This window comes from Populus nigra, chromosome 5 (assembly GCF_951802175.1).
Source record: "Populus nigra chromosome 5, ddPopNigr1.1, whole genome shotgun sequence".
NCBI classification, from domain to species: Eukaryota; Viridiplantae; Streptophyta; class Magnoliopsida; order Malpighiales; family Salicaceae; genus Populus; species Populus nigra.
Window position 1 is genome coordinate 8152357 of NC_084856.1, and position 24438 is coordinate 8176794.

A 24438-nucleotide genomic window follows, 5' to 3' on the forward strand; every position below is an offset into this window, starting at 1 on the left:
TTAAAAGGACAAGGAGAGGGCCAAACTTAGAAAAGAGATGTTGGTTCAGTCCAAACTAGAACACTGTTCGGTCATTGGGTCATATCTAGAGCTGTAGATCTTGGATTTAGGTCTACCTTATATGGATGGAAAGCTAAGACATAGGCCTAAAACTTTCATAGGAGTCCAAGATTTAAAAAGGCCTTTTTCAATTCCAAATTGTAGCAACAACGGAGAAGTCTAAATCTGTCCTACAGCCCAGACACTGTTCAGTGTTCAGCCCATATCTCTATTCTACAAGTCCAAATGACCTCAACGTTTTTTCTTGAAAAGTTGAGACAATTTCCTAAAACTTTCATGAAGTCTGTTCAAATTATGATATTATCAATGACCTTTTTGGCAGACAAGAAGATAAGAATTGTCACCAAGTCAAGATGTGGCCACCTATTCAACAATTCGTCAATAAATTAATGGTTCCGAATTTTAGCCTATAAAAGGAGGCATTTGCCATGTATTTAGGCATCTTGAGATCTTGGTTTTCAGATCAAGATCATGCTTTTGCTCTCTCTTTTTATTTTGTAATGCTTAAGTTTTGCTTATATTAATCTCTTACTTATGCTTTTCATTTCATTTCCTTGTTTATTTATGTTTCTCTCTTTCATTATGTTTAACTAAGTTTATCATGTCAAGGTAAAAATGTTACAATAATGGTGTAAGAATAAGTATAATATAAACTCAACATGAACCTTAATGTTTGATACTAACATGTTTTATATTTGTTATCTTGTTCACTTTTAATACTTTGCTTGTTAAATGGTTAATCTAGATTTATGTTGTATATCCCTTGGTACAACAAATACTTGGCACTTTCATAGCTCAACCGTATGGTATAACCAACACCTGTGCTATGAAAGGAACTTGATTTGTTGTTAACATAGGTTATAATCATGAATGTCTGACAACATTTACAAGTATTAGCAATATTCAAATGAGATAACTAATGTAATCATGTTAATAATTTATAATCTGATTGGAACCTCCTTTGTGTATGGTTTCAAGTTGAGTAATAAAAAGAGTTTATATTATACTTGTTTGAAATACCATTAGTGGATCCTCTAACCTTGACAATTGTTTTTATCAATGTTTAATCCTTATATCAATATCACATCTCAAAGCTCTCTTTATTATTATTATTATTATTATTATTATTGTTACTATTACTATTACTATTATTGTTGTTGTTGTTGTTTATAATTTATACAATTAACCTTCATGTGGTTCGACCCCGGTCTAGCCGGGTTATTTATTACTTCGACACTTCTGCACTTGGGAAAAGACATCAATCTTTTGGTCGTGTCCAGTTTTTGGCGCCGTTGTCGGGGAGGTAAATTCTTGTATAAATTATAATATTTATTTTATTTTCTCTTTTCACTTTTCGTGTATCTAACTTTGTTTCTTTTCTTACCTAATTCCTTTTTTTTTACTTTCTTCTTCCTATTATTCTCTTCCTACACGTGCATGAGAGTTTGGTCACGTACATTAAGTGGTAGACTTTGTAGGGTATCCTCATCATTTTTAGAAAATATGGCCGAAGAAGATAACCAGTCACTTCATAATGAGAATAATGAGAATAACCGTGTTAGAACACTTAGAGACCACATGAATCCCACAAGAACAAGTGCACCCTCATGCATAGTTTTTCCTCCTAATGCATCTCATTTTAATTTTAAGCCAGGCATTATTCAACTTTTACCTTCTTTTCATGGCTTTGATTTAGAAAATCCATACTTGCATTTGAGAGAATTTGAAGAAGTTTGTAACACCTATAATGACTTAAATTGTAGTATAAATACCATTAGATTAAAGCTTTTTTCTTTTTCATTAAAAGATAAAGCTAAAACATGGCTACAAAATCTTAGGTCATGATCCATTCGTGCTTGGGATGAAATGCAATAACAATTTTTAAAAAAGTTTTTTTCCATCTCATAGAACAAACTCTTTCAAAAGACAAATCACCACTTTCACTCAAAAACCAGGTGAAACATTTTACAAATATTGGGATAGGTATTGAGACTTGCTTAATACTTGCCCTCATCATGGTTTTGAAACATAGAGACATTTTTATGAATTAACTCTTAGAAATGGGCAAATGGTTGAATTGATGTGTAATAGAACTTTTGAGGATAAAGACCCTAATGAAGCAATGGAGTACCTAGGCTTGCTAGCTAAAAATGCTTAAAATTGGGACACTACAGACACTTATGAGGCACCAAGTAAAACTCAACCTCATACATCTAGTGGAGGTATGTACACTCTTAGGGAAGATCATGACCTCCAAGACAAGTTTACATCTTTAGCTAGAAAAGTTTACATCCATGACCTCTTAGGGAAGACATTGTGTGTCAAATTCTGTGAAACCAATGACTGTCCAATTTTTCTTTCTTTTAAGGAATGTCTCTATGAACAAGCCTATGCTTTAAACATTTTCCAAAGGCCCAATCATAACCCATACTCGTAAACATACAACCCCGGTTGGAGAAATCACCCAAATTTCAATTGGAAAAGTGATACAAACTTCACAACCACCATTTCAAGCACACCATAATTTCTAAAATTCTCATGGATATGCACCTCCTTATGCTCCACCTCCTAGAAGAAATCTTGAGGAAACATTGCATGTATTCATTGAAAAACAAGAGACAATCAACACTCAATTTGCTCAAACCATGACAGATTTTAAAGATACTCTTGCAAAATTGACATCTGCTCTCACTTTTCAAGAGAAAGGTAAGTTTTCATCTCAACCACAGCAAAATCCAAAGGGGCAATACAATGCAAATGCAAGTAGTTCTGGAAGTCAACATATGGATCAAGTCAAATCAGTCACTACTCTTCGCAATGGTAAGGTTATTGAAAAACTCATTCTTGAACCTTGTGAGAAAGATGATGAGTCTATCTCTAAGGGTAAGGAAGGGGTTGAATCTGAACATTGCAAACAAAAGATTGATTCTTCGCCAGCACTTTCATTTCCTGATGCCATGACTAAACAAAGAAAAGTTAATCACAACTCTGAAATCTTTGAAACTTTCAAACAGGTAAGGATCAATATACCTTTGTTGGATGCTATTAAACAGGTTCCTTCTTATGCTAAATTTTTGAAAGATCTGTGCACTGTGAAAAGAAAACTGAATGTGAAAAAGAAAGCCTTACTTAAGACCCTGGTTGTCCTATAATTTGGTAAGTAAGTGCCATTCTTCAAAACAATAATGCTTTGAAATATAAAGACCCTGGTTGTCCTATAATTTCATGCTTTATTGGAGAACATAAAATTGAAAGAGCCTTACTTAATCTTGAAGCTAGTGTGAATTTACTCCCATATTCAGTCTTTTAGAGTCTCAATCTAAGTGAGTTAAAACCAACTTCTGTAACTCTTTTACTTGCCGATAAATCTGTAAAAGTGCCTAGAGGAATAATTGAAAATGTGTTAGTACAATCGATAAATTCATTTATCCTGTGGATTTTATTGTCTTGGACACACAACTTGTTGAAGCATGTAATTCATTTTCTATTATTTTAGAACGTCCGTTTTTTTGCAACTTCTAATGCATTTATTAATTGTAGGAATGGACTGATGAAGCTATCATTTGGAAACATAACATTGGAGATGAATATTTTCAACATTTGCAAGCAACCTGGAGATGATAATGATTTACAAGATGTAGATTTTATTGAAGAATTAGTTTATGATCAATTTCAATCTACCTTGAGTAAAACTGAGTTTGATGAATTTGAAGAATTGCAAATAATTGATTCTCAGGAAGAAATCACGGATGAAAAAGGCACCGAAAATGTTGTCGTAGATCATTTTTCAAGATTGACAACAGATTCGACATTTGACATCACACCAATCGATGATTACTTTCCTGACGAATCCTTACTTTGTCTTAGTTCAATGCCTTATTGTGCTAAAAATATCAATTTTCTTGCTTCAGGAGATTTGCCAGCTCATTGGAGTACCGAAGACAAAGGAAATTTTTTGAACGAAGTGAAGAACTTTTATTGGGATGACCCGTACTTATTCAAATATTGTCCTGATCAAATATTTCAAAGATGCATTGCGGACAATGAGGTAAGTAGTGTCACTAAACTTTGTTATTCTAAGGCATGTGGGAGTCATTTCTCGTCAAAAAAGACGACTGCAAAAATCTTACAAAATGGATTTTATTGGCCCACCATGTTCAAGGACACGTATGCATTCTGCAAAACTTGTGAAAATTGTCAAAAAGTTGATATTGGTAAAAAAGTTTTGCTTTATAATTCTCGACTCCATTTATTTCCTGGAAAGCTAAGATCAAGATGGAGCGGTCCATTTATTGTGAAACATTTGTATCCTTATAGGACCTTTGATATTTAGAATCCAAAGAATGACAATGTTTCTAAGGTAAATTGACATCATTTAAAAGCTTACTTTGAAAATTTTCCTAGTGAAAATGAATCAATTGGTTTGAATGATCCTGTAGATAAAGGTTGATTATTTTGTTTTTCTCACATTGTTTTGTGTTTCTTTTTGGTGTGACTCTTGTTTTGCTAGTCTCTCTCACCCCGGTCAAATGGCGGAAAACGGTACTCCATGACTCTTAAATCGGTTCTTTCAGTTTCCCATGATAACTGATATTTGTGTATATATTTATTCAATTTCTTGTTCCTTCTCTTTGCATTTCTTTCCACTTCTCATCTAAAAAATGGACACCACTCTTGAAAAATTGAAAAAGTATTTTCCCACTTTGCCTCAAAATGCGATTAAAAAAATTTACCTAGCGAGGTGTGCATGATTGAGGTTGTTAATGAATATGGAATTCCTGAAGATATTCACTGGCTGATTAAGCAAAGGTTTAATTATCATGTGAGTCTTCCAATTCTTCCATTTCATACATGCCTGGAATAGGTAAAAGCACCTTTGCAAAGAAACGTCGTGCAAAACGATTGAAAGTCTGTCACTGATGTGCCACATGGACTTGTAATGCACAATGTAGTTTTTTAGGAATGGTATCGGTAAACCATGAAGATAAAATACAATTCATTAAGGATGGCCTGAGTAAGGGGTCTTTAGATAATCTTCTATTGACTCTTGAGATGCATCCTAGTGGAGATGTGCATCATGCAATTCATGATTTATGGCCTCATTTTCATAAAAAAACATGATCGATTTAGTCTTGGGAATCTGACTAAAAAAGACTATGTTTACCAGTTTTTAAGAAAACTGGATGGGAAGTCTATCCCCGACCCATAGAGGGCGTTTAAGCCGTTCTTGGACGTAAAACCAAGGGAAGATGTGAGCCACAATCACAACTATGATTTGAGTCTTAGTTTGTAAAAAATTGTGTCTTTTGGTTTTATTAATAGCATAATATTTTCTGTTTTGTTATCTCTTATATTTGCTCAAGTGTGTTTTAGGTTTGTCAGTGTTCGCTACTTCAAGTGATGTCTTCTATACTCTATCTTTCTATCGTAGGACATTGAGAACAATGTCTCGTTTTGGTTGAGGGGAGAGGGTAGTAGTTGGAAAAAAAAACTAACCAACTAACTGCTTTTGTTTTTAATAAAGTTATTTGACAAAACTGTTATTAGGATGGCAGAGTAAGGAGGAATTTTATTGACTCTTGAGACACATCTTAGTAAATAGTCTTATCAAGGTCTATCAGAATACTTCTTGAAATATTCAGGTTTACAAACTCTTGCATTTTTATCACCTGATTCTGCTCATATACTCATTTAACAAGTATTCTTAAACCTTCATTTTCACACACACACTTTAACATATGATTGTGGGTTGCATATTGGATTATTACATTATTTATGTTCTTTTGTTAAAGGTAACAACTAAGGGAAAGGGATAGTATATAATTTGCAAAAAAAAATTAGAAAAAAATGATAATAAATGTAATTAAATAAATAAGTAAAAACGTAGATAAGTTTGGTTTCATAGCCTCTCTAACCTAAGCAATTAAGCCTGAAGGGGTGTTTTAACACCTAATACCCTAAAGTCAACTGACTTGGGAGTTATTGACTCAAAGCTTGTTACATGGGTTAAGGAGAAAAGCTTAACGGAATCAAACATTGCACTATCTACGTATTAGTATCTGCAACTCGAGTTACTAAGTGACACGATCAAAGAGTTGATGTCTTATCCTAAGTGCAGGAGTGTCAAAGTAATAAATAACCCGGCAAGACCGGGGTCGAACCATAGGGAGGTGAACTATATAAATTATAAATAATAATAATAATAATAATAATAATAATAATAATAATGAAAATGATATTGATGTTGAAGAGAATTTTGAGATGTAATATTGATGTAAGGATTAAACAGATGTCAAGGTTAAAGGATCCACTAATGGTATTTCAAATAAATATAATATAAACTCTTTTTATTACTCAACTGGAAATCACACACAAAGGAGGTTCCAATCGGATGATTTATTATTAATGGCTCATTATAAAGTATTAACATGATCATATTAATTATCTTGTCCAAGTAACACCATACTTATAAATATCATCAAGAATTCATGTTGCTAGCTTATGTTAACAACAAATCAAGTTCCTATCATAATAACGATGTCGGCCAAAGACTATGAACGATCAAACATTTGATGTACCAAGTGTTATACAACACAAATCTAGACTAACCATTTAACAAGCAAGGTATTAAAAATTAGTAAGATAAAAAGATAAAACATGTTAATAACAATCTTTCTTGGATATAAACATTAAAGTCTATGTTGAGTTTATATTATACCTATTCTAACACCATTAGTAAAACCTTTTCACCTTGACATAATTAACTTAGCTAAACATAATGAAGAAGAAAAACATAAATAAACAATATAAGAACATAAACATGATATAAGTTAACTAAGTATAGAAAAGGAAATGAAAAGGCATAAACAAGAGATTAATATAACATGAAAGAAAACTTGAACATTACAAAGAGAGAAAGCAAAAAGATGATTTTGATCTGAAAAATAATATGACTAAATACATGGCAAATGCCTCATTTTATAGGTTAAAATTTGAAACTATTGATTGGTTGACAAACTATTTAGTTGTTGGCCAACCATTGATTTGATGGTTGGTTTTTGACATTGTTGGCTACTGAATATTAACATTGTTGGCTGGTTATTGATATTGTTGGCTGGCCAAAACATCATTGCTAACATCAGAATTAGAGCCCATTGAATTCATGAAAGTTGTGGGCAATTATCTCAGCTTTCCAACAAAAAAAACCAGAGCTCATTTGGACTTTTAGAACTCAAGATATGAGCTGAACACTAAACAGTGTCTGAGCTACAAGACAGATTCCGACTTCTCCATTGTTGCTAAGATTTGAACTTGAAAACATCAGCATTAATTCTTAGACTCCTCATGAAAGTTTTAAGTCTATGTCTTAGCTTTCCATCCATATAAAGCAGACCTAAATCCAAGATCTACAACTCCAATTATGATCCAATAACCGAATGGTGTTTCAGTTTGAACCAGCATCTCTTCTCTTAGCCCCTTTCTTTGTCTTCTTAATTTCAATAGTTAATCACATCAATCAATCCTTTGAATTGTGAGACATATCTGCATTCAAAACAAGTATTTACCATAAATTAAAGATATATTATATTATTAGACTTATTATTATAAAACATGCTTTAGTTAGGGAATTTAATGATACTTTAGCGCAATATGATGATATAAAGCCTTAGTAAGAATGCACTTTTAAGTACTAATCACTAAGCTTGTAGGGGTGTCTCAACACCTAATGTCCTAAGACCAACTGGTCTGGGAGTCATTAGCCGAAAGCTCGTTACATGGGTTAAAGATGCATTATGTTTTAAGTTATATGTATATATATATTTTTTTTTAAAAAAAAAAGAAAATAATAATAATAATAATCTCAACCCAAGGAAGTTAACCTTAAACATTAGAACAGAATATTATTTTCTTCTAATAAAAGCTCAATCATCGATGTTTTCATACATTGAGCACATAAAAAGGAATGTTTATTAATATTTTGTTTAAGAGGTATTGAGCAGATATATTAATTTAATGAAAGTTTGTTTATCTAGATAGGTTAATGGAAGTTGAATGATGAATGTCTTGCTTTGTGGAATTTGCAAATTGTTTTTCTTTTTTAACGTTTTGATTACTAGGGACTAGTAATAAGCTGGTTGGGGGGTGTGATTAGTACTTAAAAGTGCATTTTTATCAAGGTTTTATATCATCATTTTGCACTTGAAGTATCAATAACTCCTTAACTAAAGCATGTTTTGTAATAACAAGTCTGATACCATAAGATACCTTTAGTTTATGGTAAATGTTCATCTTAAATGCAGGCCTATCACATAAATGAAAGGATTGATTGATGATTTTAAGTACAGAAATTGAAAGAACAATGAGAGGGCCAAACTTAGAAAAGAGATGCTGGTTCAGTCCAAACTGGAACACTGTTCGGTCATCGGGTCATATCTGGAGCTGTAGATCTTGGATTTAGGTCTGCCTTATATGAATAAAAATCTAAGACATAGGCCTAAAACTTTCTTGGGGAGTCCAAGATTTAAAAAGGCCTTTTTTAAGTCCAAATTGTAGTAACAACGGAGAAGTCTGAATCTGTCCTGCAGCCTAGACACTGTTCAGTGTTCAGCCCATATCTTGAGTTCTATAGGTCCAATGACCTCAACGTTTTTCTTTGGAAAGCTGAGACAATTTTCTAGAACTTTCATGATTTAAGTCTGTTCAAATTATGATGTTATCAATGATGTTTTTGACAAACAAGAAGATAAGGATTGTCACCAAGTCAAGATGTGGCCACCCACTCAACAATTAGTCAACAAATCAATAGTTCTGAATTTTGGCCTATAAGAAGCATTTGCCATGTATTTAGGCATCTTAGTTTTCAGATCAAGATCATGCTCTTGCTCTCTCTTTATATTTTGTAATGCTTAAGTTTTGATTATATTAATCTCTTGCTTATGCTTTTCATTTCCTTTCCTTGTTTATTTATGTTTCTCTCTTTCATTATGTTTAGCTAAGTTTATCATATTAGGTTAAAAGGTTACACTAATGGTGTAAGAATAAGTATAATATAAACTCAACATGGACCTTAATATTTGATACTAACATGTTTTATATTTGTTATCTTGTTCACTTTTAATACTTTACTTGTTAAATGATTAATCTAGATTTATGTTATATAACCCTTGGTACAATAAATACTTGGCATTTTCAGAGCCCAACCGTATGGTATAACCAACACCTGTGCTATGAAAGGAACTTGATTTGTTGTTAACATAAGTTATAATCATGAATGTCTGACAACATTTACAAGTATTAATATTATTCGAATGAGATAACTAATGTAATCATGTTAACAATTTATAATCTGATTGGAACCTCCTTTGTATGTGGTTTCCAGTTAAGTAATAAAAAGAGTTTATACTATACTTGTTTGAAATACCATTAGTGGATCCTCTAACCTTGACAATTGTTTTTATCATTGTTTAATCCTTATATCAATATCACATCTCAAAGCTCTCTTTATTACTATTACTATTACTATTACTATTACTATTACTATTACTATTATTGTTGTTGTTGTTATTTATAATTTATACAATTAACTTCCCTGTGGTTCGACTCCGGTCTTGCCGGGTTATTTATTACTTCGACACTTCTATACTTGGGAGAAGACATCAATCTTTTGGTTGTGTCAGTCTACATGACTATCATAGTTATCCAATGTCATTTTAGTTGAGATGTAGTCCTTGGGAATAAGAGTATACAACATTTATCTGGACAAAGGAGAATTTTGAATCTGATTGGCGGTGTAGACATCCTACTTTATATATTCCCCTATAGGTTGCTTTTCATTCCAATATTTATAAGGTTCTAGGGAGCTTCAGGTTTTTGTTATGGAATGATGCGATCAGTAGATAGCCTTTTTCCTATGATGACTAGATGGACATCTAAAATACTCGTTATATGCACAAGCATCATGATGACACACATGCTCTTTGGAAAGGTTGGATGACTTCTGAAGGTAAAAACCCCTTATCATTTCATTTTGCTCATATTCTTCGAGGTAGTGTAATTGTCTATGGACATTGGATGCAGCAAGTTATGGTGGACATGTAAATGTGGATGTAGCTGCTTGTTTAGGTGGTGTCGAGACCTGTTGAGTTGGCAAAGTTTCTTTTAGGCCTTGGGTTACCAACATTGCTTAGGTGAGGAGTTACACTTGGTTGATGAGTTGTTAAAAGGTTGGTTAGGCAAAAGTGTTTGTTATGGCAAAGAGATATGTTACATGTCCTATTCCAATAGCTCATGAAGTATATAATTGATGGTGAAAGTCCTGGTACCTACAAAACTATTCCTTTTTATGGGATTTAGGGAGTCTCTAATGATAAAGTCAGTAATTTTAAATGGGGATTATAATAAATAAAAGATAGAGCTTAAAATTCTAAGAACAAGAATATTTGTTTTTATTTTTGTATGACAAGTGCGCTAAGGGTTAAGGTATGAATGCTTGGAGAGTAGAAAAAATGAATAATTTACCTTAATAGTTCAAGGGTATATATAATCCTTGAATTTGTTTTGATAGAGTGAAGGGACTAAATAGTCATTTTATCCTGATGGCATTAATGTGGGATAAAAATCTATGATATATCATTAATGGTAATTTACCAAATCGATGCTAATCTGAGCTTAACACATGATTGAATCAAAATATATCGGATATTAGGCTCTCTCTATGCATAAAATCGTTGAGTCAAAAAGTCTGACTCTTCATGAACATAGACCATGTTTATTTATTCCTAAAATATTCCCAACAAGAGAATGAGTATACGTTAAAAGAAAGTATTAACAAAGACTGTAGACAAACAAAATTAAGTGATTATGAACTTTTCAAAATAAGAAAGGATCTCTCAAACATTTTAGAAGCTTAATTATAAATTCAGCATTGTCGACCTTTTAACACTCATTCAAAAATTTCTTCTCTCAACCTTTCGCATTCTAGACAAATTCCCCCCGTCAATTTGTTATTATTCAAATGGCCTAAATTATAATCAACAGATTTTACTGCCGACCAACTTGCAGGAACGAAAAAGCTACACTGTCATGCAGAATAGGCTGAAAGATTTTAGTGCACAATACAGAGTACAGAGTCGACTGCTCACAACGTCCAAATTAAAAGACAAACCGAAAATGCCGCTGGTTTTAATGCAAACTACGCAATTTAGCTGCTAGTTTCACCTTCCATTACAAGGGGCGCGCCATATGAAGCTTGTACTATTTGATTTGATGCCATGTTTTCCTAACTAGATTACAAAGTTGGATAATAATTGTACTTCAAATTCTCCCTAATGAAGCAATTAGCTATACAAGGTTATGTAAGGAAATGATATTAACTACATTGGTGGCCTGCTTATAGGTTATGTCAAAAAAATTTAACATAAAAAAAAATAAGTACGTAATGTTAATGCTTATAAAGAAGTAAGAAAAATCTAAAATTCAAGTCAATGACTTGATTAGATTTAATAAACTTGATTAATTTAATAATATAATTAAAAAAAACAGGTAATGATAATAAATAAATCAAACTAAACATTATGGAAATGGTATTAATGCTTGTTAATATTATGGAAATGTAACCTCCTAATATTTTTAAAAGTTCTCCATGACCTTATTTGATAGTGAAGAAAAATGAAAACCCTATAAAAAGCAAAACAAAAAATTCCAAAGCTTAATTGCTAGCAAATCAAATATTGTATGATAAAATAAAAAAAACAATCAATTTAAGAAAAGGACAAAAAGACTTACCCGAGTCCACTCAAGTTAGCCTGAAAAATCCACGATCCGGTTGTCATATTAGGATAAACTTGTGGAAAGAAAATTAAATACAACTATGAAGCTCAATTATCAAACTAATCTAGCATTAAAGGACAAAATTGAAAAAAAAACTCAATTTTTTTAAAAATAGCAATGGAAAAAAAAAACCAAGTCAACCTGGGTTAACCCGCAAAGCTTGTGACTTGAGATATGTGATCGGGATAACCCCTTATAAAGAAAATTAAAAAAAAAAAACAATGAAGCCTAATCCCTAACCAATATAATGTTGAAGGATAAAATTAAAAAAAATCAATTTAAAAAAAATAATAAAAAGACCAAAGTCAACATTGAATAATTTTTGAAACTCGTGATCTAGGTCATAAGCCTAAAATTACCCTATAAAAGGCAAACATGAAAACATCACAAAGCCAAATTCTTAATTAATTAAATACTAAGGGACAAAATTGAAATAAAGAAATTCAATCTAAAAGGGATAAAAAACAAAACATATAGTAATCAAAAGAATATGGACCAAATGTGACATAAAAATTTAAACAAAATATTGAGGAATGAAGTTTAAAAAATAGATCCAAAACAAAATAAATAGCAATCAAGAGAACGGGGGTCAAATTTGATATAAAAACTAAATGAAACCAGTGCTTAGGGAAAATATTAAAAAAATCAATTCAAAAAAAGATTCAAAATAGAACAAATAGCCATAAAAAAAAATAAGAATCAAATTTGATACAAAAATAAAATGACAAGGAACCTTTCAATCTTGGCAGCCTAATGTGAATCCTGAGGAGAGGATAGAGAAAAGAGGGAGGAGAAGAACACAAGGTTGCTAGAGGTTCGCCGCCGCTCCTCCTCCATCACGTGTCAGGCAAAATAGAAGAGCTCAACATGTTGCTTCCAATTCCACTGTGAAAGTTGTTTAGTTGTTGGGAAAAGCTGCACGCATTATTATAACGCAATGACCTTCCCCCACCTGCTAGCGCGTGGGTTGTAGGCGCTAAGCAATTTACCCTGCCCATTTACCACAACCCTCATATTTGTTTCACTTTAAACTTTGGTCCTTTAATACTATTTTTTTCTAAATTACCTGGATTTTATTTCATTTTACAAGACTAAGCATCAACTAAGCATACAAAATCTTCCTGAAGGAAACAAAAATAAACAACCAAATCAAATCTCAAATACAACCAATGTAAAGGGATCAAATTGAAAAAAGAAGAAGTAGAGGGATTGAAATTAAAAAATAAACCTAATTTTTTTTCTTGATCATGAAAATTAGAAATGTTGGAAAACAAAGGGATTGAACATTTCTTTAGGCTTCAAATTTGGTCCTTGAAGCTATAATTATTTAAAAGGAATGAAATTGAATTTTGTTTTGTCAAATTTAGTATTAACCAAGAGACAAAATATTTTCCTGGCTCCTCGAGATCCATATACACGGGTATGAAGAACAAATCACCAAGACTAATCATATATCAAACTAATGTTGAAGGCTCGAAAGAGAAAAAAAAAAAGTTAACGGACCAAAGTGCATAAAAATCCTAAGGACCAAAAAAAAAACATTGTTCTAATAAATTGTGCTTCTCCCAACATACTACAATTTTTCACTCATACCTTTTAGATTTTTATTAATAAGAATCTATGATGTCAATGATAGGTTCCTAGTTTTCTTTGACTCTTCCCACCAATTTTTACTTATAAAATCTTTAGCTAATGTTTAGAATATTTTGATCTCACATTTCACCTACCTAATCTTTAATTATATATCATCCATCATTGATGTATAGAGAAAGATAGAAAATAATGTACAGTAAAAGATTGAAATTAGAGTTTATCAAATATTAGGTCACTAGTTGTAATTGCTTTTGTTTTACAAATTTCAAAGAGTATGAAATATGTTATAAAATAACTTATAAAGTTGTTTAATTAAAAGTTAAATCAACCTAGGATAAAGAGAAAAAAATATCCTAAAATAATTAGAAAAATAAAGAAAGAAATTAAAAAATAACTATAAAAAAAATACAAAACAATATCTTAAAGGCCTTGTTTGAACATGATCCCTATCTCAACTTATTATAATGAGTTGATCAATTATAAAACCGAGTATATCAAACATCTTAGCTCAATTTCAGTGCAATTCAATAATCAAATAAAAAATTATGATATTTATGTTGGGTTATTGAATATTATATACGCAACTAAAACTATGAAACAAAATTATTCAGAATTCCCTAAGATCTCATTAGATAGATCTGGAATTGTTTAGGGATTTATTACCTGAAAATCTAATCATTTTTTACTTCGAATAATTCCTTAAAGGTTTGGTTATCACAAATCACAAGTCATCCAAATGTCTAGCATCTAACAATAATCTACATGAACCACCTAACACGATCAAAAGATTGATGTCTTATTTCAAGTGCAGAAGTATCGAAGTAATAAATAATCTGGCAAGACCGGGGTCGAACCACATAGAGGTGAACTATATAAAATTATAAATAATAAATGAAAATAAGTTGAAGAGAACTTTTGAGATGTGATATTGATGTAAGGATTAAACAATGATAAAACAATTGTCAAGGTTAGAGGATCCACTAATGGTATTTGAAATAAGTATAGTATAAATTCTTTTTATTACTCAACTGGAAACCACACACAAAGGAGGTTCCAATCGGATTATAAATTATTAACATGATTATATTAATTATCTTATTTGAGTTATGTCAATACTTGTAAATATAGTCAAGTATTCATGGTGATAACTTATGTTAACAACAAATCAAGTTCATTTCATAGCACAAGTGTCGGTTATACCATATAGTAGGCTATGAAAGTGTCAAGTATTTGTTTTACCAAGGGTTGTACAACACAAATCTAAATTAAGCATTTAACAAGTAAGGTATTAAGAGTGAGTAAGATAACAAATACAAAACATGTTAGCATCAAACATTAAAGTCCATGTTGAGTTTATACCATACTTATTCTTACACCATTAGTGTAACCTTTTCACCTTGACAAAATTAACTTAGCTAAACATAATAAAGAAGATAAACATAAATAAATAAAACAAAAACATAATAATGATATACATTAACTAAGTAGAGTAAAGGAAATGAAAAGTATAAACAAGAGATTAATATAACATAAAATAAAACTTGAACATTACAAAATACAAAGAAAGAGAGTAAGAGCAAGATCTTGATCTGAAAACCAAGATGTCTAAATGTATGCAAATGTCTCCTTCTATAGGCTAAAATTCAGAACTATTGATTTAATGACTAATTATTGAGTGAGTGGTTACCTCTTGACTTGGTGACAACTATTATCTTCTTATTTGAACAAAACGTCATTGCTAACATCATAATTTGAACAGATAGTCTTCATGAAAGTTCTAGGCATTTGTCTCAGCGTTACAACAAAACAAAAATAAGCTCATTTAGACTTATAGAACTCGAGATATAAGCTAAACACTGAATAGTGTTTGGGCTGAAGGACAGATTCTGACTTCTCTTTTGTTGCTACAATTTGAACTTGAAAATGGTCCTTTTGAATCTTGGACCCCTTATGAAAGTTTTAGGCCTATGTCTTAGCTTTTCATCCATATAAACCAGATCTAAATCTAAGTTCTACAGCTCCAGTTATGATCCAATAACCGAATGGTATTCCGGTTAGAATTGAACCATCATCTCTTCTTTAAGTTTAGCCTTCTCATTGTCTTTTCACTTCCAATAGTTAAACATCAATCAATCCTTTAAATTGTGAGATATGCCTACATTCAAAATGAGCATTTACCATAAATTAAAGATATCTTATGTTATCAAACTTGCTATTATAAAACATGCTCAAATTAGGGAATTTAATGATACTTTAAGTGCAATATGATGATATAAAACCTTGATAAAAATACACTTTTAAGTACTAATCACCACCCGTGATAAATCTCCTAAATACCTATTTAGGAGATAATGATTGCTATGCCTAGAGTGCTAGCTCTAATATTGTGTTTACGTAGTTTTTTTGTCTAACAGATAACCACTCCTCACTAAAAAAAATAAGAGACATAGCTTACTATCTATATAAAAATCTAAAAAACCCTATAAATTGGAAAAATATCAATTTGCTCCTGAATAATATCCATATCTTAATTCAAGACAATTTTATAAATTAACTCAATCAAGTCCTTACTTGATTTTTCTAGGTTTAGAAATATAATCCTTATATTAATTATATAATCTTGTCCTTAATTTCTAAAATATATTTTAATCAAGTCATACTTGATTAAATCACCCAAGTTTAATTTTTGATTAACAGTTCTTAATGTGTGTGACCCATTAAGTTCTAATTTAACATAAAGTATGGAGTATGTTTATCATGTTTGATCTCTACATAATAGTCATTATCGTTTGAATAATATTTGAAACCCTTTTCAAATCTCATTCCATCTTTTTTAAGGATTTCTCAATCAGTACTATTTGAAAACAGAGAAAACATTTTTCCTTATTCACTTAGGGTAATGAATCCTCTTTTGATCACTCAAGTATCTTTATATAGTTCATATTACATCCAATGTCAGCCCTTTTGTTACCTACAATAAGATAACATGTAACATGATCAAAACATAACATTCTCTATATAAAATGACTTAGTGATCTCAAGTCTAAAGATTACTTACACAATCGTCACGTGAGCTTTTCCATAGACATAAGTGATCTCTCCATATGGAATTCTTATATGGGTCAGTTCAGTGTATATGTTTTATGACAAGTACCTATATATTAGTTTTATGTATCTCTTATACCTCAGTTTATGAGAATAACTACTTCTTTGTGTGTGTGTGTGTGTGTGTGTGTATAAAAGAACATAATATGTACCGATTTTTACGGCTTTAATGAATGTCCAGTATTTAAGAGAGTATCGACCATTAACATTTTAGGAATAATGTTTTAATGCAATAAGAATCTTATAATTATAACTTTATAAATTTTTTTACAAAGTATTTTTGTCTTCTGAACTTTATCTTTACTCTAGATTCATTAATTTAATATTATATGAATATTAAAGATAAATTAAATATTTATTAATAATAAATATATATTTACATGAATATAATAATATCACGTGTTAAATTGATTACTGATTAGTTACAAGATATATTAAACTAATAATTTTTTATAAAAACTTATTTGACACATTTGAAGATTTTATCAAACTTCACCCATTGCCCATGTCTATATATCAACTAGATGTGACCCGTGACAATTTAAATCATAATTGATTTACGTGACTGAAAAGTTTAATCGATTTGTGTAGATAGCTAAAATATAACAATTGTGGATCAAAGCCAAATTCGAGCAATACGTTAATTACAGTTTCAATCGTTCAAAACAGACAATCTTTATGCAGATAGCGATTTTTTAACATACTTTGCTTTCTTGCCTTAGTGTCAAATGATTTGACATCATAAACAATGGTCGTGAACGGTAAAATATACTCTTTTCATTTCATATATATATATATATATATATATATATATATATATATATAGAGAGAGAGAGAGAGAGAGAGATTAGAACCATATGCATATTTTTTGTAATTGTTTTTTGGAATTATAGTTTTGAAACATGATATTATTGTTGGAAATTTGTTTTCAATAAATAAATTATAGATGAATGGAAAACTACAATGAAAAAAGAAAAAAAAAAGCTAAAATAATGTCATTTTTACAGAAAATATTAACGACAAAATAAACTCGTCGATAATATTCGTCCATGAATTTATCCGTGATATTTAAGTTATAACCTGACAAGCGATCCCCTCTCCTTCCATTTCTTCTTCTTCTTCTTCCTCCATTTTTCTTTGCAAAAAAACAATAGACCCAACCATTTTATCACAAATCAAACTCTCATTACCATAAATTTGACCACCTTAACACTCAGTCTGTCAGCATCCCTGTTCTGGTTCAATTTTTTTTAGGATTCCCCACATCAAGTAAGCAAAACTACCTATTTTTTGTTTGAACTTAATTTTAAAATGTTAGTTTTTATTGCATATTTTTGTAGTATTTGTAGTTTGTTTGTGTGTGTACTTGTTTTATAGCTTTTTCTCATATAAATTTATTGTATGAACGAATGATTTGAATATGTTAGGGTTTTTTTTAGATTTTGAAAAAATATATTTGTTTGTAATTTTATGAAATTAATTTTGATTTTGTGACGTAGGTGTTTTGTAATGAAATATATAATGGTTTATTTAATTAGTATGTTTCCTATGTTGTCAATTTTATTGTTTAGTTGAAAATTTCAGTAAATATGGAGGAATTTGAATTTATTTAGATAATTGATAATGATTTAAGATTATTGTTAAAATAGATTGAATAAGTTTGAGTTAAACCAATGTTAGCTAATTTACTTAATTCACATAATTATTTAATATATGTTTTCATCAATATTTTATATAGGTTTAATATAAGTAATGGATGATTGTTTTTAGATGTATCGAGTCTTACACAAAGAGTTGTGCATGATGGATTATTTAATGGGGCTAAGAGTTTTATTAATTATGTACTATCTAATCCGAGAAATATTAGTGGAAGTGGTATAAGATGTCCAAGTAGAAGGTGGAAAAATACTTATGTTGGTTTGCACATAGAGAACCATATGTTCCTTATAAGACCATGATAGAAATGATGGTTAGGTCAACCTCTAGATCTACCAACGTGCATGGAGTTGTAGAGGATAATAATAATCCTTATATGAATATGGTTATAGATACAATGAGAATGAATCAGAGTTATGCAGGTAAATATTCAATTGTAGATGAAGAACCAAATACAGACGCAACCAGGTTTTTTGATCTTTTGAAAGATTATGATGACCCATTATAGGATGAATGCACAAATCATAATAAATTATTAATTGTTGCACATGTGTTCACTATATAAAAAATCATGGGTTAAGTGAGATCGATTATGTCAGAATTGTCGAATGGGCAAGAAGCATTTTACCTTAAAAGAATAGGTTGAAAGAGAACTTTTATGTTGTATATTGTATACTAGAAAATTAACATGTATACAAACTTATGCATGTTGTATTGCCTTGAAAATGTAGATTTGACCAAGTGCAAAACATGTGGGCATGCTCGTTACAAACTCATAACTCGCAAGAGAAGGACTCTTATCACACATAGAAAATTTAGATACTTCCTAATCACTCTTGGATTGCAAAGGTTATTCAAGTCTCCAAAAACTAAGGAGCACATAACATGGCATCATTCGCATGATGCGATGGATGGAGTCATGATGCACCCATCTAATAGTGAAGTCTAGAAACATTTTAATAGGGTCCATCCTCAGTTTTCCATGGAATCAAGGAACGTACATTTAGGTCATGTATAAATGGATTCAATCTATTCGGGTCATTTATTGCTTCTTATTTTTGTTGGTCTATGATATTCACGGCTTACAACTTACTATCGGGGATGTGTATGGGGTCGGAGTTCATGTTTTTATCTATGTTTATACGTGGTCCTAATAGTCCAGGTCAGAATATAAATATTTATCTTCGAACCATTGATTGATGAGTTGAAGCAGTTGTGGTCATCCAGGACTTTGACTTATGATGTTTCGAGTAAACAAAATTTTTAGATGAAGGAAGTTTTGATGTAGACTATCAATGATTTTCCAGCATATGGAATGGTTTCTAGTTGGAGCACACATGAAAAATTAGCATGTTCATATTGTATGGAAAATAACAAGGCCTTCACCTTAACACATGGTGGTAAAGCATATTTTTTTTATTGCCATCAACAATTATTGTCAACTGATCACAAGTACAGAAAGAATATAAAAGACTTCTTTATTGGTAGAGATGAAAGGGATGTTGTAATACCGGTAACATTGGGTGAAGAATTGTATGACATGGTATCACAGTATGATGATATTGTGTTTAATTTTAAAACCGATAAGCAGAAGTTTCGTGGTTTTTATGTGACCTATAATTGAGTAAAGCAACGTATTTTCTAGCAGCTTGTTTAATGGAAGACTAATCTCTTCCGCTATAATCTTGATGTCATGCATATTGAAAAAAATGTTTTGAAAACATTTTAACACAATTATGGATGTGAAAGGAAAGACAAAGGATAAATGAAGGCTAGAATGGATATATCTTTGTTTTGTCATTGTAAAATATGGAGTTGGTTATGATGGGTAATAAGTTGCAAAGCCAAAAGGCAACTTCACCTTAGACAAGAATGCACATTTACTTTTCTACCATGGCTTAAAAGTCTATGTTATCCTGATAGACATGATTTGAACATATTTAGATTGGTGAATTTAGAGAGTTACAGATTGTATGGAATGAAGAGTTATAACTGCAACATGTTTTGCAAACACTCATTCAATTTGCTTACTGAGATTTATTGATAAAAGGGATATAAGATACACTCATAAAGATCAGTCACTTCTTTATAGATATATGCTTTAACAAGTTGTATACCCAATACAAGAAGAGGCTTGAAACGAATATCGACAAGACAATCTGCAAACTTGGGATGATATTGTCTCCATTATTTTTTGACTCAATGGAGAACCTATACATACATTTACCGTTTAAGGCAAAAGTTAGAGGCCTTGTCCAATATAAATGGATGTATCCATTCGAGAGGTTAGGGATTACACATCCATGCTAATTAAATTTCTACTATCTTTTTTTTTATTCAAAACATTCATTTAATTGCATGAAGAAACATGTTCAACCTTAAGAGAAAAGTAAAAAATAATGCGCATGTTGAGACTTTGATATGCAAGGCTTATATTGTTGAAGAGATTTCAACATTCATCTTGTCATGTTTCAAGCCTCAATTAAGAACAAGCATCAATTACGTTCTAATGCATGATGATAGTTGGGAAGTGCTTTCGAGTGAGGACTTATCAATATTTTCTCATCCTGGATGACTTGTGCCAAAAAGTATTGAGGGGAAAATACTTGAAAAAAATCAAATTCAGATAGGCACATGATTATATGCTATTTAACTGCGATGAACTAAGATCTTTTATTTAGTAAGTATAATAATTAACATGTCATTAATTTTAATAATTTTTCTCTTATACTATCATAAGCTAATAGATTGAGTAATTCTTCGTAGGCAACATCGTCAATTTTTAAATCCTAAAATCCAAAACTATTCGAATCTCAAAAAAAATTTATTACTAGATGAGTAATTTTCCATGTGTTTCAAAACACAAGGACTACTTAATTATTTTATCTCTTATAATATTTAATTTCATTACATATTTTTCATTAATTGTTAATGGCTCTAATCTTGTATCAGATTTATCAATTGGGAGGGAATGCTAGTGTTACTTTGAATTTACTATATCTAGGTCCTGATAGAAAGATTGAGTGCAATAATGAGTATTTCATCAATAGACATCCTTTCATACTAATGAGAAGTTAAAAGAGGTCATGGAATTGTAATATCACAATGAGCAAAATAGAGTTTTTTTATTCAAATGTTATTGGTATGATACCACCAATAGAGAAATTAGAGTATATCTTTATCATGGTTTGGTCAAAATTAATTTAAAGGCTAGACTTCACAACATTGACGATGTCTTTGTTTTCACCAAGCAATGTCAACAAGTTTATTACACGTATACTCCTTCCTTTAGAAAGGATTGTTCTAGGGTTAATTGGTTGTCTGTAGTTAAAACCAAATAGGGGTTAAGTTCAAGTTGTTCAGGATAGTAATGATAAAGTAACTACAAAAGATGATGTTTTTCAACTTGATGAGTTAGTTGATCCATATCAAGATGCTTTGTCCACTGACATAGAAAAATATTCAAATTTTCACGTCGTTAAGAATAATTTTGTTGATGTTGACATTGAGGAATTAAATGATGTTTTGAGAACTAATAAACATATATAGAAGTTGATGAAGATGATGATATTGACGAATTCATTGTAGAAGATTGCGATGGAGATGACAAAATTAAAGAAGAAAGCAATTCTGATTAATTTGTAAAATATGAATGTGTAATGAAATTAACTTTAATGTAATATTTACGGATTTTCCTTTATAGTGAAGTGAATTTATTATTACATGACAAGAAAACATTTATTTTTTGTAATTTTATTATTATACATAGATCTAGTGTTATTGTGCTATAATTTTAATGTATTTGTAGGATGTATAGATAAGGAATATAAATATAGTTTCATTTTGGAAATAAAAATTGTTTTATACCTATAAAATTACTGACGACATGTAAAATACCAACATATACACCGATGGACTAAGTCTGTCGAGAAATTTCAAAGAGTTTGAAAAAAGTTACATGCATTGCCATTGAGCTTTACACATGAAATCTCTGACGAACCAAAAACATATAGATGGAATCACCGACGGCCTAAGTTCAACAGTATATTCCAGAGAGTTGGGAAAAAAAAAACACTCCAATGTCACTAGTTATTATAGATGGAATCACTAACAGACTAACTCCATTGGTATATTCTAAAAAGTTGAAAAAAATTACACTCCCATGCCACAAGGTAGTACAAATGGAATCACTAGTGGACTAAGTCCATCGAGATATTCTAGAGAGTTGAAAAAAAATTACACTCTCATACCACTAGCTATTACAAAAGGATTCACCGATGAACTGAAATGTTGTCGGTGATATTTAGGGGAGTTTTGGAAGATTTAGGGTTAAATTAAAATTTTAATTTTTAGCACATAGGACATTACCAAAAAAATTAAAGCATAAATAATTTTTTTATTCATCGTCGGTAATTCTATTTGAAAAAAACTCTAATTAAAAGACTAGATACCTAACTTTCTTCACACCCGTTTCTTTTTCTTCTCTATAACTTTTATTCTCTTTCTCAATGTTTTCTTCTTCTTCACACCTATTCTCTTATACTTCTCTCTTCCTCTTCTTCTTTGCAGCTTCTTTTCTCTCTTTCCACTATTTCTTCTTCTTCTCTCTTTCTTATTCTGGTAACTAACAAGCCTCCAGCGAGTCAGGATTCTTCGACGAGAAAGGTATTTTTTTAATTTAATTTCATTGTTTCAGATTTGGGATTTTAGAGTTTTTTTTAATATTATGGTTGTGAGAATTAATTTGTGTAAATGAATAATTTTTGTATATATACTTTAGGTTGAACATTTTGAAATAAGTCTAATCAATAATTTTGTTGTTATATTTAAGTTTATGAGTTTAATGTAAGATTTTTGTAAATTAGGGTTCGATTAATTTAATATATTGTTTAGTTTAGTGATTAATTTCAGGTTTGTATAATCTTTGGTTTTAATTTTGAGTTGTAGTAAATTAAGAGTTAATTAATATAATTCTAATTTTTTTAGTAGTAGTAGTAGTAGTCTACTACTACTATTTACTTTGGTTTATATTGAGTATATGTAAATGTTAGGTTTTTTGGTGTGTAAAGAAGGGAGCTAATGAGAATTTTAGACTAAAAGTGTTGGAAATAGTGAATTTTAGAAAAAAGCAATGGAATCTTTGATTCCTCATATTTTTTGAGGTTCTTATTTTTTATTTAGAAATCGATAGGAATAAGGACTTGTTATAAATAAAATCAATTGGTTTGTGACTACATATTATTGATGTGTATTTGTAAGTAGTTAAATTGTAGGTAGTCTCACATCTAGGAGAGGTGTTACAATTTTTTTAAAAAATAGGAATGTTGTTACCTTTTTAAACCTTTAATTTGTGTAGATTCTCGGGAGAAAGTCAGTAACGCATTGTACGAACAAGTTAACTGGTAGTTCTTCTAGTAGCGCTTCTGACGACCTTGAGTTGTTAGATGCCAACAATGAACAGGGAATTGAGGCATAGACAGCTTCTATCGATGCAGGCTCATCGAGTACAATATTGCCATGTTGAGGGCTCATTAAAAGCCCGACCACTCAATGTAACTTTCATGCACTATTAAAAAAATAAAGAACAACTAATAATTTTTGAAAAACTAATTTCAATTAACGAATAGGATTTCAGGTTTACAAATGTCGAGGTTGCCCTCATGATAACATTAACGATGAAATCATTGATGGAAGTGTCATTGTTTCAATAGAGTTAGGTTTCCATAAATCCTGAATGGAAACCCATGATTGATGAATGGTTCAGAAAGTTCAAGTTCAAGTTCAAGTTCAAGTTTAGTGTATACTTAAACCAAATTTTATTTTAATGAACTAATTCTTTTATAAATTTGATGTGGAAGGAAAAATTTCACTAGGATAGAGCTGACAATGATGTTGCTATGAGGGTTTGAGAGAATCACATCACAACGAGGTAAATTTGAATTCAAAATGTTATAGTTTTTATTTAAATGATAAGATTTTATTTTTCAATTATTAACCAACAATTCATTTCTACCATATAGGTTGTGTAATTTTTGGTATGAGGCGCAAAAAAAGCAAAACAATATGCTAAAGAAAGAGGTCTTCCAGGATAGAGAGACATGGTAGTTTAGAGGAATTTCAAACCTCTATACGTCTAGAGGGTAGAATATATTTAGCACGTGACATCCAAGCATTTTGTGCAGTGATCGTAGTTCG

The 24438-nt window shown here is 30.7% G+C and overlaps 1 pseudogene; it reads right to left on the reverse strand.

Annotated features, from left to right (window-relative positions):
* Window positions 1-1971: 1971 nt before the first annotated feature.
* On the reverse strand, window positions 1972-2082 carry LOC133695549 (small nucleolar RNA R71; annotated as a pseudogene).
* Between the last annotated feature and the right edge of the window lie 22356 nt (window positions 2083-24438).